This window comes from Manis pentadactyla, chromosome 14 (assembly GCF_030020395.1).
Source record: "Manis pentadactyla isolate mManPen7 chromosome 14, mManPen7.hap1, whole genome shotgun sequence".
NCBI classification, from domain to species: Eukaryota; Metazoa; Chordata; class Mammalia; order Pholidota; family Manidae; genus Manis; species Manis pentadactyla.
In genome coordinates this window covers 62,151,812-62,163,706 of record NC_080032.1, presented here as the reverse complement: position 1 = coordinate 62,163,706, position 11,895 = coordinate 62,151,812, and the positions used below count along the sequence as shown (strand labels likewise).

Here is an 11,895-nt window from a genome sequence, read left to right as displayed (position 1 = left end):
TGTGATTGGTGGGCGGCAGGTGCGTGCAGGCTACGCCCTGGAGGCCGCGGTGCGGGCGGTTCCTGCCCGGGCAAGCCTGTCCGCTGTGGACTCGGTGTAGCTTGGCAGACAGGTCTGATTTTGGAGTTGCTCTGATTACAGGTTAGAATGCAGGCAGGAGCCATCCCACGGTAGGTGTACTCTGCCAAGCACATCGGATCTGTGCGGTTTAGCTGTTAACCTGACACTGGGGACAGGGTCAGCCCGGGCTGCAGACTGGGACCCACCCAGGTTTCAGTCCGCAGCTGCGCGGGGACAGACACCCTCGGAGCTTTAGTCAGGCCTCTTAGTTGGAGCCCTCTTCTAGGCTGGGCCTCATCCTTGGCCTGCTGAGCCCGGTTTTACCAGAGAGTTCTGAGGAGCCAGTTTATCCAGAATCCCCTCACCCTTGATTTCCAATCAAGCTACTCTTCCTCCACCCTTGTTTCTAATCAGCTTCCTCTTCCTGCTCACCCTTAATATCTAACCAAGTTCCTCTTAGTAATTTTCCGTTCTCTCCCTCACCTTGCCCCGGCTATTGGTCTATCTCCATTGGTCCCTTTTGTATTTGGACTCGAAATCAATCTCACCCCCATTGCAGTGGTTTTGATTAAAGTCTTTCCTGCTGTTTTTTAAAGAGCATCCGGTGAATAGTATCTCTTACAGCCTTCCAGCGCCTTGGGAGACCTAACCTCAATAATCCTCAGTTACATGCTAGGTAAAATGGGTAACAGTACTCAGACATAACACAGGTAAGAATTACTCATGTTAGCTTTACATTGGTAAAGCTTGATAATATTACTTTTATATTGTCTTCCATGCATTTTTACCCAAATTCTGTTTGACAGTGCCTTTCTTTCCCCCTTGAATTCCCAATTATATATGAGAAGATGGGTTTAGAGAATTCCACTGATACAAGGCACACTTAGATATATAGGCACACATTTCAAAACAGTTTCACATGTATAATCACATATGGCCCTCAGAACAACTCTGAAGTAAGTGGGGTGAGCTATATTACCTTTACTTAGGAGACGAGAAATCTGGCCTACAGAGAAACTAAGCAGGTTGCTAGGTTCACATCTGGTCATTGGTGACACAGGACTAGTTCAGAAATTCTTAAGCCTACTTGCACATTGGAACCATCTAGGACCTTTTGAATGCCAGGTTGCACCCCAGAGGAACTTCTGCAGGAGGAACACAGGCATCGGTAGTTTTTAAATTCCCAGCTGTTTCCAAGGTGCAGACAATTTTGGGAACTAGAAGTGGAAAGCCATGCTTCTCAAATGAATATGCACACAAATCACCTGGGGATCTTAAAATACAAATTCTGATTTAGTACATTTGTGGTGGGAGCCTTCAGCATCTCTAACAAGCTCCCAGGAAAACAGTTTCAGAATGAGCGTGGAGAAAGAATTCAGAGAGCCCTAGCAGGGGGCCCAGAATACCAAGGGGGTACACTGCCTTCATGCAGTAGATACTGCATATATATGTATTATGAATACCTGAATGAATGAGTCAGGCCAATGGAGCCTCTTTGAAATTGGAACTGGAAAAATGTAATTAATAAGGTCATCTGTGAGGCCTAAAGCAAAAAGCATCAAGAGACACCATGAAATGGATTAGAGCTATGAGGGAACTTGTAGACTGAAACTATGAATTCTGTCATATTGTGTCTTGCCAATGGGTTTCAGCCCCCAGCAAGTTCACTATGGATTCAATGTGACCAAAGAAAATGACAGTAAAACGTTCTTGGGGTGAAAGGGTTTATTACCCGGCTTGTTCTCCCGGCAGTAGGTCGAGCACTAGCGTCTCTGCCTCCGCCCAGAGCACTGGGCGGGGCTCTCTGTATAGCGCAATAATAGCTTATTGCCTAAAGGTGTGGAAGCAGTAGCCTAGCAACAGGCTAGTTACATCAAGTGGTTTAAGCTCAGTGAGGATCCTGGCCAAAGGAACCCCAATTTCCCCACAATGTGACACAACAAAGCACCATTTTTCATCAGAAACAAAAACACATGTGATTTGACAGGTTGTCAACAAAAGTTTTTCAGTGGTTATTTCTGGCTGCTATCTAAACAAAGTTTAAACAAACTCCCTGTTCATCTTCTAAGCTGCAGGGCAGTCCCCAGTCCATTGAGGGAATAATGAAGGGTAATGTCCATTCTTTGAAAGCTCGTTTTTCCCCCTGATTCTTAAAGTTTATGAAAAATTATTTTTAAACATATTTCTTGGATCGTTTTTTAAATTAATATCAGTGCTTTATGATTTTCTAAGTTTCTCCCATTATATCATTTTAGATAAGTGATTCATTTGACAAACTGATCATAACAGATATTCCTCATTTATTTAACAAATTTTGACTGAATCCTTACTATGTTTCAACTCTTTTGATAGGAGCCAGGGAAATGATGAAACAGAGCCAGTACTTACTCCCAGAGCTCTAGTTTGAAATACCACCTGGAGCATAGCAACCTGGTGTCAGATTCAGTTCTGAATCTGGAGAGATGGGAGGTCAGGTAACCTTTATATGTCTTAATTTCTTCATCTGTAAAATAGAAATTACAACTCAGAGTTATTACTATTAAGTGAGACAGAGTGGAAGGCTGTTTTTAGTTATGCTTTAGGAATATATAGTCAGAGTACTATGAAGAGAAAGGGTTTTATTTTAAAAATAGAACCTGCAAGGTATCTGGTACTCTGGCAGCTTGACGGAGTAGGGACCAGGTAGGTAGCGTCTGCTTCTCTCTGTGTGTCTGTCGGGTTCTCTCATTACCTTTTCTTACTCAAATAAAGATTTAATTATAGTCTTCACTGAAGGTGAGCCAAGTGTGAAAATACTCTCTCTGCTTGGAAAATGAGATCAGGGAGGAAAGTGTGGATTAGCCTCAGTTTCCCCAGGACTTGAATACTTTCAACAATAGCACATGAAATCAATTCTATTGACCAAATGCCAGCCTCTTGGTTAATCAGAGTCAGTGAAATTTGTACTCTTCTGGTTTGTAATTTTTTCACTGCAGGATTTTTTTCTTATTCTGATAGTAAGACTAAAATAGTTACAGAATTAAATCCCCAGGACTTCAACGATCTTTAAGGATATCTGTCTTTTAAATTTGTGGAGACTTGTTGTGTGAATGAGGCCACAGTCATTTTGTATAAATATTTTTTGTGTTGTTTGGGAAGAAAGTGGGTTCATTCATATTGGGTGCACAGTCTTATATATGCCTGAATCAAGTATTTATTGGGTTGTTCAAATCTTTAAAAATGGATAACTCAATAAGTAAGTAAATCTAAAAACCTAAAAAGGAAACTTTCTGTGGACTGTATCCTCAAATTATGCCTTGAGTCCGTCACTCCCCCTTGTTACCTTACTACATCCTGTAATCCATCATCTCCATCATCTCTTGTCTGGATGACTGATCACCTGTTAACATGGCTCTGCTGCTAGACTTTTACTCGGCAATAAACTGCCCCCTACTCAGTCCTCCCAGTGATGTCTGTATAATCTCATCGTGTCACTCCCTTGCTGGAAAATTCTCTCTGGAGCCTCATTACCTTGAGAATAAAGACCCAACTCCTTCCCCAACTCCTTCAAGGCCTCAGTGACCTGCCCTCCAAGGTCTCCAGTCCCATTTCCCTCTTTGCTCTTCACCAAGCTCCAGCCACACTGCTTCTCTCTGCTCCTCAACCATGTTATCTCATGCCTGCCTCAGGGCCTTTGCATCTTCTCTTCCTTCTGCTTACAAAGTTCTTTCCCAAGATGTGTGTGTGCCTATCTCCTTCTCAGCCTTCAAATATTAACTCAAAAATCACCTCCTCAAGGGGCCTTCCCTCAAACAAAGTAGCCTGCCCAGTCACTATCGTCCTATTTTATCTGAAATTATATCATTTATTTACTGTTTTTACAGGTCCATTGCTTGCCTTTCTTTGCTATAATGAAAGTTCCTTGAGTGTAGGGACTATCTTGTTCTCTTTAATGTCTTCAGCACCTAGAATCATGCCAGATGCATTGTAGAGGCCCAATCAATATTTGTCATCATTAGAGATCATATTCCTAAAGAATATTTAATGATGTGGTAACATCCCCCTGATATGTGATTAAATGGAAAAAAAAAGTAGGATAGGCAACTGTTCACTATGAGCCTGATTTTAAAGAAAAATTACATACGTACATATATAAAAAAGACAAGAACTATGTTATTTGTGCCCAGGTTTTCTCTAGAAGATATTTACAATGTTAAAAATGCTTATGTTTTTCATTACTAAAGGATTTTCTTCCACAAAGAGGTGTAGATAATTAAGCAAGATGTCTTTGACAAAGAAAATTATCCAGAGGGTAGATAAGGGAGAACATATGTATTGTCCTATTATGTAGCCACTGTAAGTCCTAAGGCAAGCCAACTTACTGTTATTACTATTTAATAGAGTGGAACTCTGAATATTCAGAAATTATCTTAGTTGACAGGTAGTGTGTATTCTTGTATTTGTTCTGTTAACTTCTGATTATGTCACTTTATGATTCTAAGATAAAGCTTTTTAAGACTCACCAGAATAAAGACAAAAAGATTTTAAGTTTAAGACTAAAAATGCACAAACTGACATCAGATATGAGTATAAACTGAGAGCCTTCAAGATCAACAGAGAATTATGATTTTGTAATTAATCAAGTTCTTTCTAACATTACTACTTTGTTTTCTCCTTCTGTTACTTCAAAGTTCGAAATTATAGTGGCCTATGCAAATTTAATAAAAGAGAAAGTCTTGGACTTTTACTGGCAGGGGATTTTCTTGCTCCACCCACTGTCATGATTGATTACATGCTGTACCCTGATGGAAAAACAGAATTTCTAGGCCAACAGAAAATCACAAATACGTGGTAAACCTCAGCTTTGTCCAGCAACCGAGGAATAATAATGTGACCAATGATCCAAGTGAGAAAGGACTGCCAGCCCCACTGTGCCCAGTGCCCCATCAGCTTGATGTCTGAAGGTGGAAGGAGATTTGTTTTGGCAGCCACTCTGCCAACATCTGACATCTGTCACCATAGTCCCCCATTATTACTAATTCCAAAAAAATCATATCTGCCAGTCAAAAGCTTTTCTGCTGATGGCTAGTGGAAGGATCCCTTCTTGGCCTGGCGTGCTTCTGGGGAACGCCCCTTTGTTTGAATACATGTATCCACTAATCCCTTTTCATGCCTTGCCTTTTACCTGTCACTTAGTGGGGAAGAGAACTTTCCCCAAGCCCAAGTTCATTGGTTTTTGGAAGAATGGCCACAGCATGAAGAGGATGCTGTGTAAGTTGTAAATACTTGTGGTTTTACTGCCATGGTATCTAGTTGTCCCCTCCACAGAATCCACAGGGAAACAATACTTCACCTAACCCCCCCACCCCCACCCCCACCCCGCTATGTCTGCACCCCCACCCCCCACCTTTTTGGGAAGTTAACATTTGCATATGTAACACCTTTAAAAATAATTAACACAGTATTGATGTGTTTGTTTATGTTTACACTGTTTGATTCTTGTTGAAGCTTCCTATATGTTAGGCACTTTCCATAGACTTCCTCACTTAATTCTTCTGCCCACCGAGCTTTCCTCTTTTACAGAGAATAAGCAGAGCCTCAGAGCTCATTCAGCTAATGCACGGCAGCCCTGGGTTCAAACCCAGATCTTCTTGCTTAAGACAAGCTCTCTTTCCCCTACAGCATCCTCACTCTCCCTGTCCTAGGGGAGTGACCGTTTGCATGTAACGTGTGAATGTACGGCAGTCAGTGATTCTCAAGGCAGGCGGCCAGCACTGGGGCTGCTGATCGGGAAGGCCAAGGCTCTTGCTTTTGCCAGAGCCCTGACACAATGCTAAGGAAAAGAGAAGATCTTCAGGGCCCTGAAATCCTGGTCTCTTGGCCCTAGTATCTGGAAAGATGTAGGGTATGAAGCAAGTAAGCCAGTAGGAAGCCCATATTGAAGCAACCCTTCCATAGTGTCCTCATTTTGAATTTACAGAGACTATGGAAAATGTAAGTGAATGAGTGCTTTTAAAACACTGATGGCATCAAGACTTTCCAGAAAGGTACTGACCCAGACATCCAGAGGCTCAGGGAGCTGAGCCATGAATGGAAACCTGCAGAAGCCATGAGTCCTCTGACCACTGCCTGCACTGCTAAGCGATCCTAAACTAAGAATAGCAGGAAGCTCTACAAAGCCTCAGGTTACAGCATCCACCGCAGGATGGTATTTTTTGAAATAATCATCAGGGCTTTTCCTCCAGTATTTTCCCCTGCACTTTTGTCCCCTTTTATAAGGAAGGGAAGCTGACAAAAAGCCAAGACAAATCTCTCTCCTTGGACAATAATGAAAGTGACCTTGACATAAGGAAAGGCTTCCCTGTCCCCCGGACCTTGGTGGGCTTCCCAGAGGTCCCACCTCCAAACTGAGTTTCAACAAGAATCAGCCATTGCAGATATATACAAACATATCAATATTGTGTTGATTATTTTTAAAGGTGTTAAATATGCAAATGTTAACTGCCCAAAAAGACAGGGGTGGAGGGGAACATTGCTTTTCTGTGGATTCAGGTGAAGGGAGGCTGGTTACCATGGCAGTTAAACCATGAACATTCACAACTTCCACAGCGTCCCCTTGGTGCTGTGGCTGTTCTTCCATTCTCTGGCTGAGCAGAGGAGGCAGGGAGTGTTGGAGGGGAACAATTACATAAATGTTGGTGGGTCCCTGAGGAATAGGGATAAACTAGCAATGTGATTTTTTAAATGACATCAGTTTTGGGGGTCAGGAAAAGTAGTGGATATATAGCACCCTAGACAGAAGGTTGGGTAATCCTTTGGCTAGCATGGTGTGGGAGCAGCAGAATATTTCTTGTCACCCAAGAGTAGCAAAAAAAGTCTGAAAGCCACAGTTACCATGTTTCCTTTAGGTGCACCCTTCTTTAGAATATTTCAGAATGGGCAGCCTGTGCCATATAACCCAGATGCTGCACGCATTCTGTCTTTGTCAGTTCAGACTACTACAGAATATGATAGGCTGGGTGGCTTAAGCAACAAATGCTTATTTCTTACAGTTCTGGAGGTTGGCAGTCTGAGATCAGAGTCCCTGCATGGCTGGGTTCTGGTGAGAACCCTCTTCCAGCGGCAGGTTGCCAACTTCTCTTCTATCCTCATGTGACAGAGAGAGAGCTAGCTTAGCCCTCTGGCTTCTTATAAGGGCACAGATCCCATTTGTGAGGCCTCCACCCTCATGACCTCATTACCTCTGGAAGGTCCCAGCTCCTGATGCCTTTGCACTGGAGTTAGGTTTCAACAAAGGAATTTGTGGGAGATACATGCAGTCCATAACACATTCTAATCAAGGGGTGCACACTAAGGGTGACCCCCTGGTGTCTTAATCAGGAGAACCGTATTACACAAGACTTTGGTTATCTGTATTTTGACAGATAATGGATACTTTGATTAGTATCCTCAATTTCAGAAATGAAATTTTATTGCTGAAAATAGCAGCCTGTCAAGTTAGATATGGGCCTCATTGAAATCAAGACAGGTGTATTGAGTTACTTGAACATCTTAGACCCTCCTCACCTCTGAAAGAGCAGTGAAGAATCTAGGGACTCTGACCTGTAGCTCCCATCATTCAACAGCCCTCCATCTGGCCATGGGATTAGGAGGCCTTCTCATTGCTTGTCGCTGACTCCAAGTTAAGAGAATCCTACCTCTGGAGTATTTGCTTGGAGGAGTGGACCCTTCGTGTGAGGTGATGGGAGAGACAGAGTGCTGGGTGTCACAGCACTAGGGGACAGAAGGTGGGAACTGTTTAGGGCCTGCTGTTTGTCTGCTGAATGTCTATGGATATGCTGCAAGATTTAGTCTAGGCTTAGCTTTCATCGTAAGTTGATGGCAAACTGAGGCAGTGGCCAATGTCCACACATTTGACTATTTTTAACAGCTGCAAATGTCAACCAAGGGACTTTTAGAGTTTACTTATGTTGTTTGCAAAGTCGTTGATCCCTAATGGGTTCTGCAGGCGTGAAGTGGAGGCCCAAGGATCACACTCCCAGCCTGCGCCTCCATCCCGCCCTGAGAGCTATGGCCAAGCAAAGCCAAACTCAGGTGCAGACCTGGGGAACCAGGAGAGCAAACTAAATGGCCTGAGAATCAGTGTCTTGCAAGCAAAACGACTTTCGGGGGAAGATAGGTACCTTTCCACACATGTGAGTTCTGGGCTGTGAACCACAGTGGTTCCATGTTGATAAAACACGTGTACTGGGAGAAACCTGAACAGAACTACTGTGAAGAATGACTGAGAAGCAAGGCAAAAATGCCGCGAAAAGAAAACACCACTTGCAGAGCATACACGCACCAGCGCCTTCCCCACAGACAGTTGACTCCCGATGATCTCGACAACCAAAGTCATCACCCCACCCACCCCGTTGCAGCCAAAAGCCTCACTCACTGCACTCTTCAGTAAGCAGAATACAAGGAAATCGCGCAGCCCAGCGTGGCGGGAGATGCGTGATACTTGGAGGCAGTGCATCTGGGCTCCTGTCCCAGCCTGACTCCTTACTGTTTGGCCCTCAAGTCTCTTGGCTACGAAATGAGGCGTCAGGTTCCTGGGGGTTGTAAGGGTTATATCAGAAGCTTTTGAAAAGCTCTTTTAAAACTACAAAATGCACTTAGCTGCTTATTGTCTAAAAAGTCTCCCTTAGTGCCTAAACTGGCAATATTGAGTAGCTAAACAACTGGTACCTGTCTGTGGAATTGATTTTCAGGAAGACTGAATTAGGTGCCTCTCTCACACTCTGCCTTAGCTTTGCTGACACTAAACATTGATCTAGCTCTGGCTATGTGCCAGGCACTGTGGAAAACCTAAAATTAATTAACTCAGAAGGTACTATTATTATTTAAGCACATTTCACAGATGCAGAAACCGAGTCACTGAGGGGCTAAATAATGTGTCCAGGGTTACAAAGCTTATGGGTGGACTGGTGGGGATCCTTGAGCAGGCAGCCCACTACAGCACTTGTGTTCTTTACTGCCACACTCCCTAGTAGTCCTGTGACTTGCTGTCTACTTCTGCCACTGAGATCAGGGAGTGTAGGGACATCATAGCTGGAAAAGCAGGGGATGGAGAAACATCTGTTGAATGAGGTGTTCAGTGCAGAATGCCTGGTACATAAGCAGTCCCCACCTATCGAATGAGTGGGCCCTGTCCAGGACCGCCCTGTGAAAGGGGATGATGAAAAGCCATCGTTTTAATGGATGGGATAGCTGAAGCATAGCCATGGCACTTGTGATTTTTCAACAGCTCTACAAGTCTCCCAGGTTTGTCTTCTGGGGTCACCACGGTGCCAGGAGAAGTGGAGGTGGCCACAAAAGCAAGCAGCGGATGAAAAGGTGGTCTTTGAACCCAGTCCACCTGGCCACCCACAGACCTCGGTGTGGGAAAGCACTGGGGTCTCAACAGACGTTTCAGGAATTTGGCCCCACCCCCAGTTATCTGATAACTAAAACCCCGTAAAGAAATAAAGAAGGTTACAAAACCTAATGAGATGTGGAGGTCTTTTTATTTCAGTTCAAAAAGTGAAGGGAGGGCCCCAGTTCTGCTCCACCAGCAGGGCTCCTTCTTCATGGCCAGAGGACCGACAGACACACTGTAGAGGCTGCAGGGCTGCAGACGTGTTAAGGGACAGGCAGGTGACATCAGTGGGAAACAGGATTGGTGGGTGTTGGGGAGCAGAAAAGGGGGTCGGATCGTCCTCAGCTGCAGCCTTACTGCCTCACAGGCCTGTTGTTGCCAGGACATAGATTTACCCAGAGTCGTTAAAATCCTGACTTCACTCAGAAGCTCTCATTTAAATCAGTAAGGGAGTCCAAGGCAATTTAAATCACGGTGGGAGTCAAACTAAGCAGGCTGGGATTGGTGGTGGCTGCCAGCTTGCCATCTCTGAATTAGACACCGAAAAGTCAGAAGTCATAAATCTCGCCAGCCGCTCCCAGATGGGGCTGTAATGTGGCAGTACTGAAGGACGGGGCGTACCGGCTGGCCCCTCAGGTCTGCTGGACAGAGGGGTTCCCACCCGGCAGTCACCCTACCCCTGGTTCCGCTGGTTCTCTTCAGTTGTTCCCCTCTGTGGCATTACTGCCACCTAGTGGACTTCGCGGGAAGGGCCTTGTTCTTAGACCCTTGAGTGGACCCCTACAAAGGCCAGGGGTTGGGTTGCTGGGGGACCAGGGTGACAAGTAAAAGGCAGAGCCAAAGCCAGTCACCGCACATGAAACGGAGGCCACATTTTGGAGAAGCATAAACTCCAAGCTCTGGGAGCCTGAGACAGGGCCAGAGGAAGTCAGTGGACCTCTGCCTTGGTGTTTTCTCAGATTGCTCGGTTCCGCTGGACTGAGCCTGGGTCAGAGCTGATAGAATCCGTCCCTCTGCTGCAGGGGCGGCCCGAGCCCAGAGTGCGAAAGCCACGTCATCGCTGGAAACTGCCAGCCTGATTCTCTAAGCCTCGGGAGAAACCAGGTAGGTGGGAATCCCCGATCGCTGCTTATGGCTGAGTTTATCCTGTTTCGTGGGGATAACACGTGGGTTTACAGTATTTAAACTCCATTATATCATGTGTGCTCTTCCAGCTATTTGAACATTTTTCCCTTCATTTTTGAGATCATTTCCCATCCCTTTATTTTTCAGAAAAGGTCAAACTTTGTTTCTACTGTTCCAAACTCTGCTGCATCTCACCAGACGTGTTTTCCTAAAACTCATTTGCTTGAGGAAACCTGTCTCCCTGGGAGGTGCCCCTGCCCCCCCACCTGGGTGTCAGTTTGCCCTGCAGGCATGCTGTTGCAGCTCCACACGGTCCCACGGGCCTGTGAGCTCTGCTTCCCACGGAAAACGTCAGCCACAGGAATGGACTGTTTCCTCTGCTTTTTCCATGAAGGCCCACTTAGGCCCTGTGCACGTTGGCTGTGGACGCTCAGCTTTTCCTGATGTGGGAGCCTCCATGCCCCATGTCACCAGCAGTTTCACTGTTGTTACTGTTGTGAAATCAGGGAAAATAATCTAGTGGACTATTCAGCTTTGAATACTTGCTTCATGACTTGTGCCAACTGAGACATGTTATTTTCGGGTTGTCTCTGTGCACAGAACCAAGTTCAGATCTCTGGAAAGACAGAAAAACGAAAGTACCAGAGCACAAACAGAAAACCTGGGGTTTCTAAGTCCTCACTCTGTCACTAACTTCCACTTTCAGAAAGGGCACGTTTGTCTGGAGGTTGAGATTTTTCCAGTTGTAAGATGAAATGGGTCTGAAAGCGTGTGTAAAGGCGGTTAGATGTGTCCCTGGTCAGCTGTGTGGGATGTAGCTCCTGCTGTCTGTGTGCTTCCCAGCCGTAAACATCCAGAGCTCTGCACGGGAGAGACGTGTGGGTTACCGGATGGCAGGTGCAAGGAGTGGTGGTGGAGCATTTTAACAGCTACAGCGCCAATCCTGTGAGCAAACACATGGGGGGGAGGGGGCGGGGGGGTGCGGCTGCACACAGGTCGCACAGAAGAGAATTCCAAGGGTGGTTAAGAGTGGCAACCAGAGACGGTGGAAACTCCCAAGAGGCCCAGCAGACGCCACCAGGCAGAAACCCAAGAAAAAAGTTACCCTTGCTTGTCTCCAAGAGCAGTGACTATCAATGGGGGATGGAGACAAAGGGGATTTCTAGAGTCCTTGTAGGATTAAAAATTCCATTAAGTGGAGTAATTTGAGACTAACAGGGAATATCTTAATCTGGACTTTCCCAATGACCAGTATTAATCTTACTGTTAGCCATCCAGGTCAGAATTAAACTGGGAAGCAGCCCTCAGTGACTTTGAGACAAGGAATTATA

The 11,895-nt window shown here is 45.3% G+C and overlaps 1 long non-coding RNA gene across 2 annotated transcripts; it reads left to right on the top strand.

The window, feature by feature from the left end:
* Positions 1-63: 63 nt before the first annotated feature.
* On the top strand, positions 64-9,562 carry LOC118924054 (uncharacterized). Of its 2 annotated transcripts, none has more exons than XR_005029446.2 (3): positions 64-141; positions 2,413-2,534; positions 9,329-9,562. It is a non-coding gene; the product is annotated as an uncharacterized LOC118924054 (long non-coding RNA). The 2 variants fall into 2 exon arrangements; XR_005029448.2 differs by lacking the exon at positions 64-141 and adding an exon at positions 151-770.
* The last annotated feature ends 2,333 nt before the right edge of the window (positions 9,563-11,895 follow it).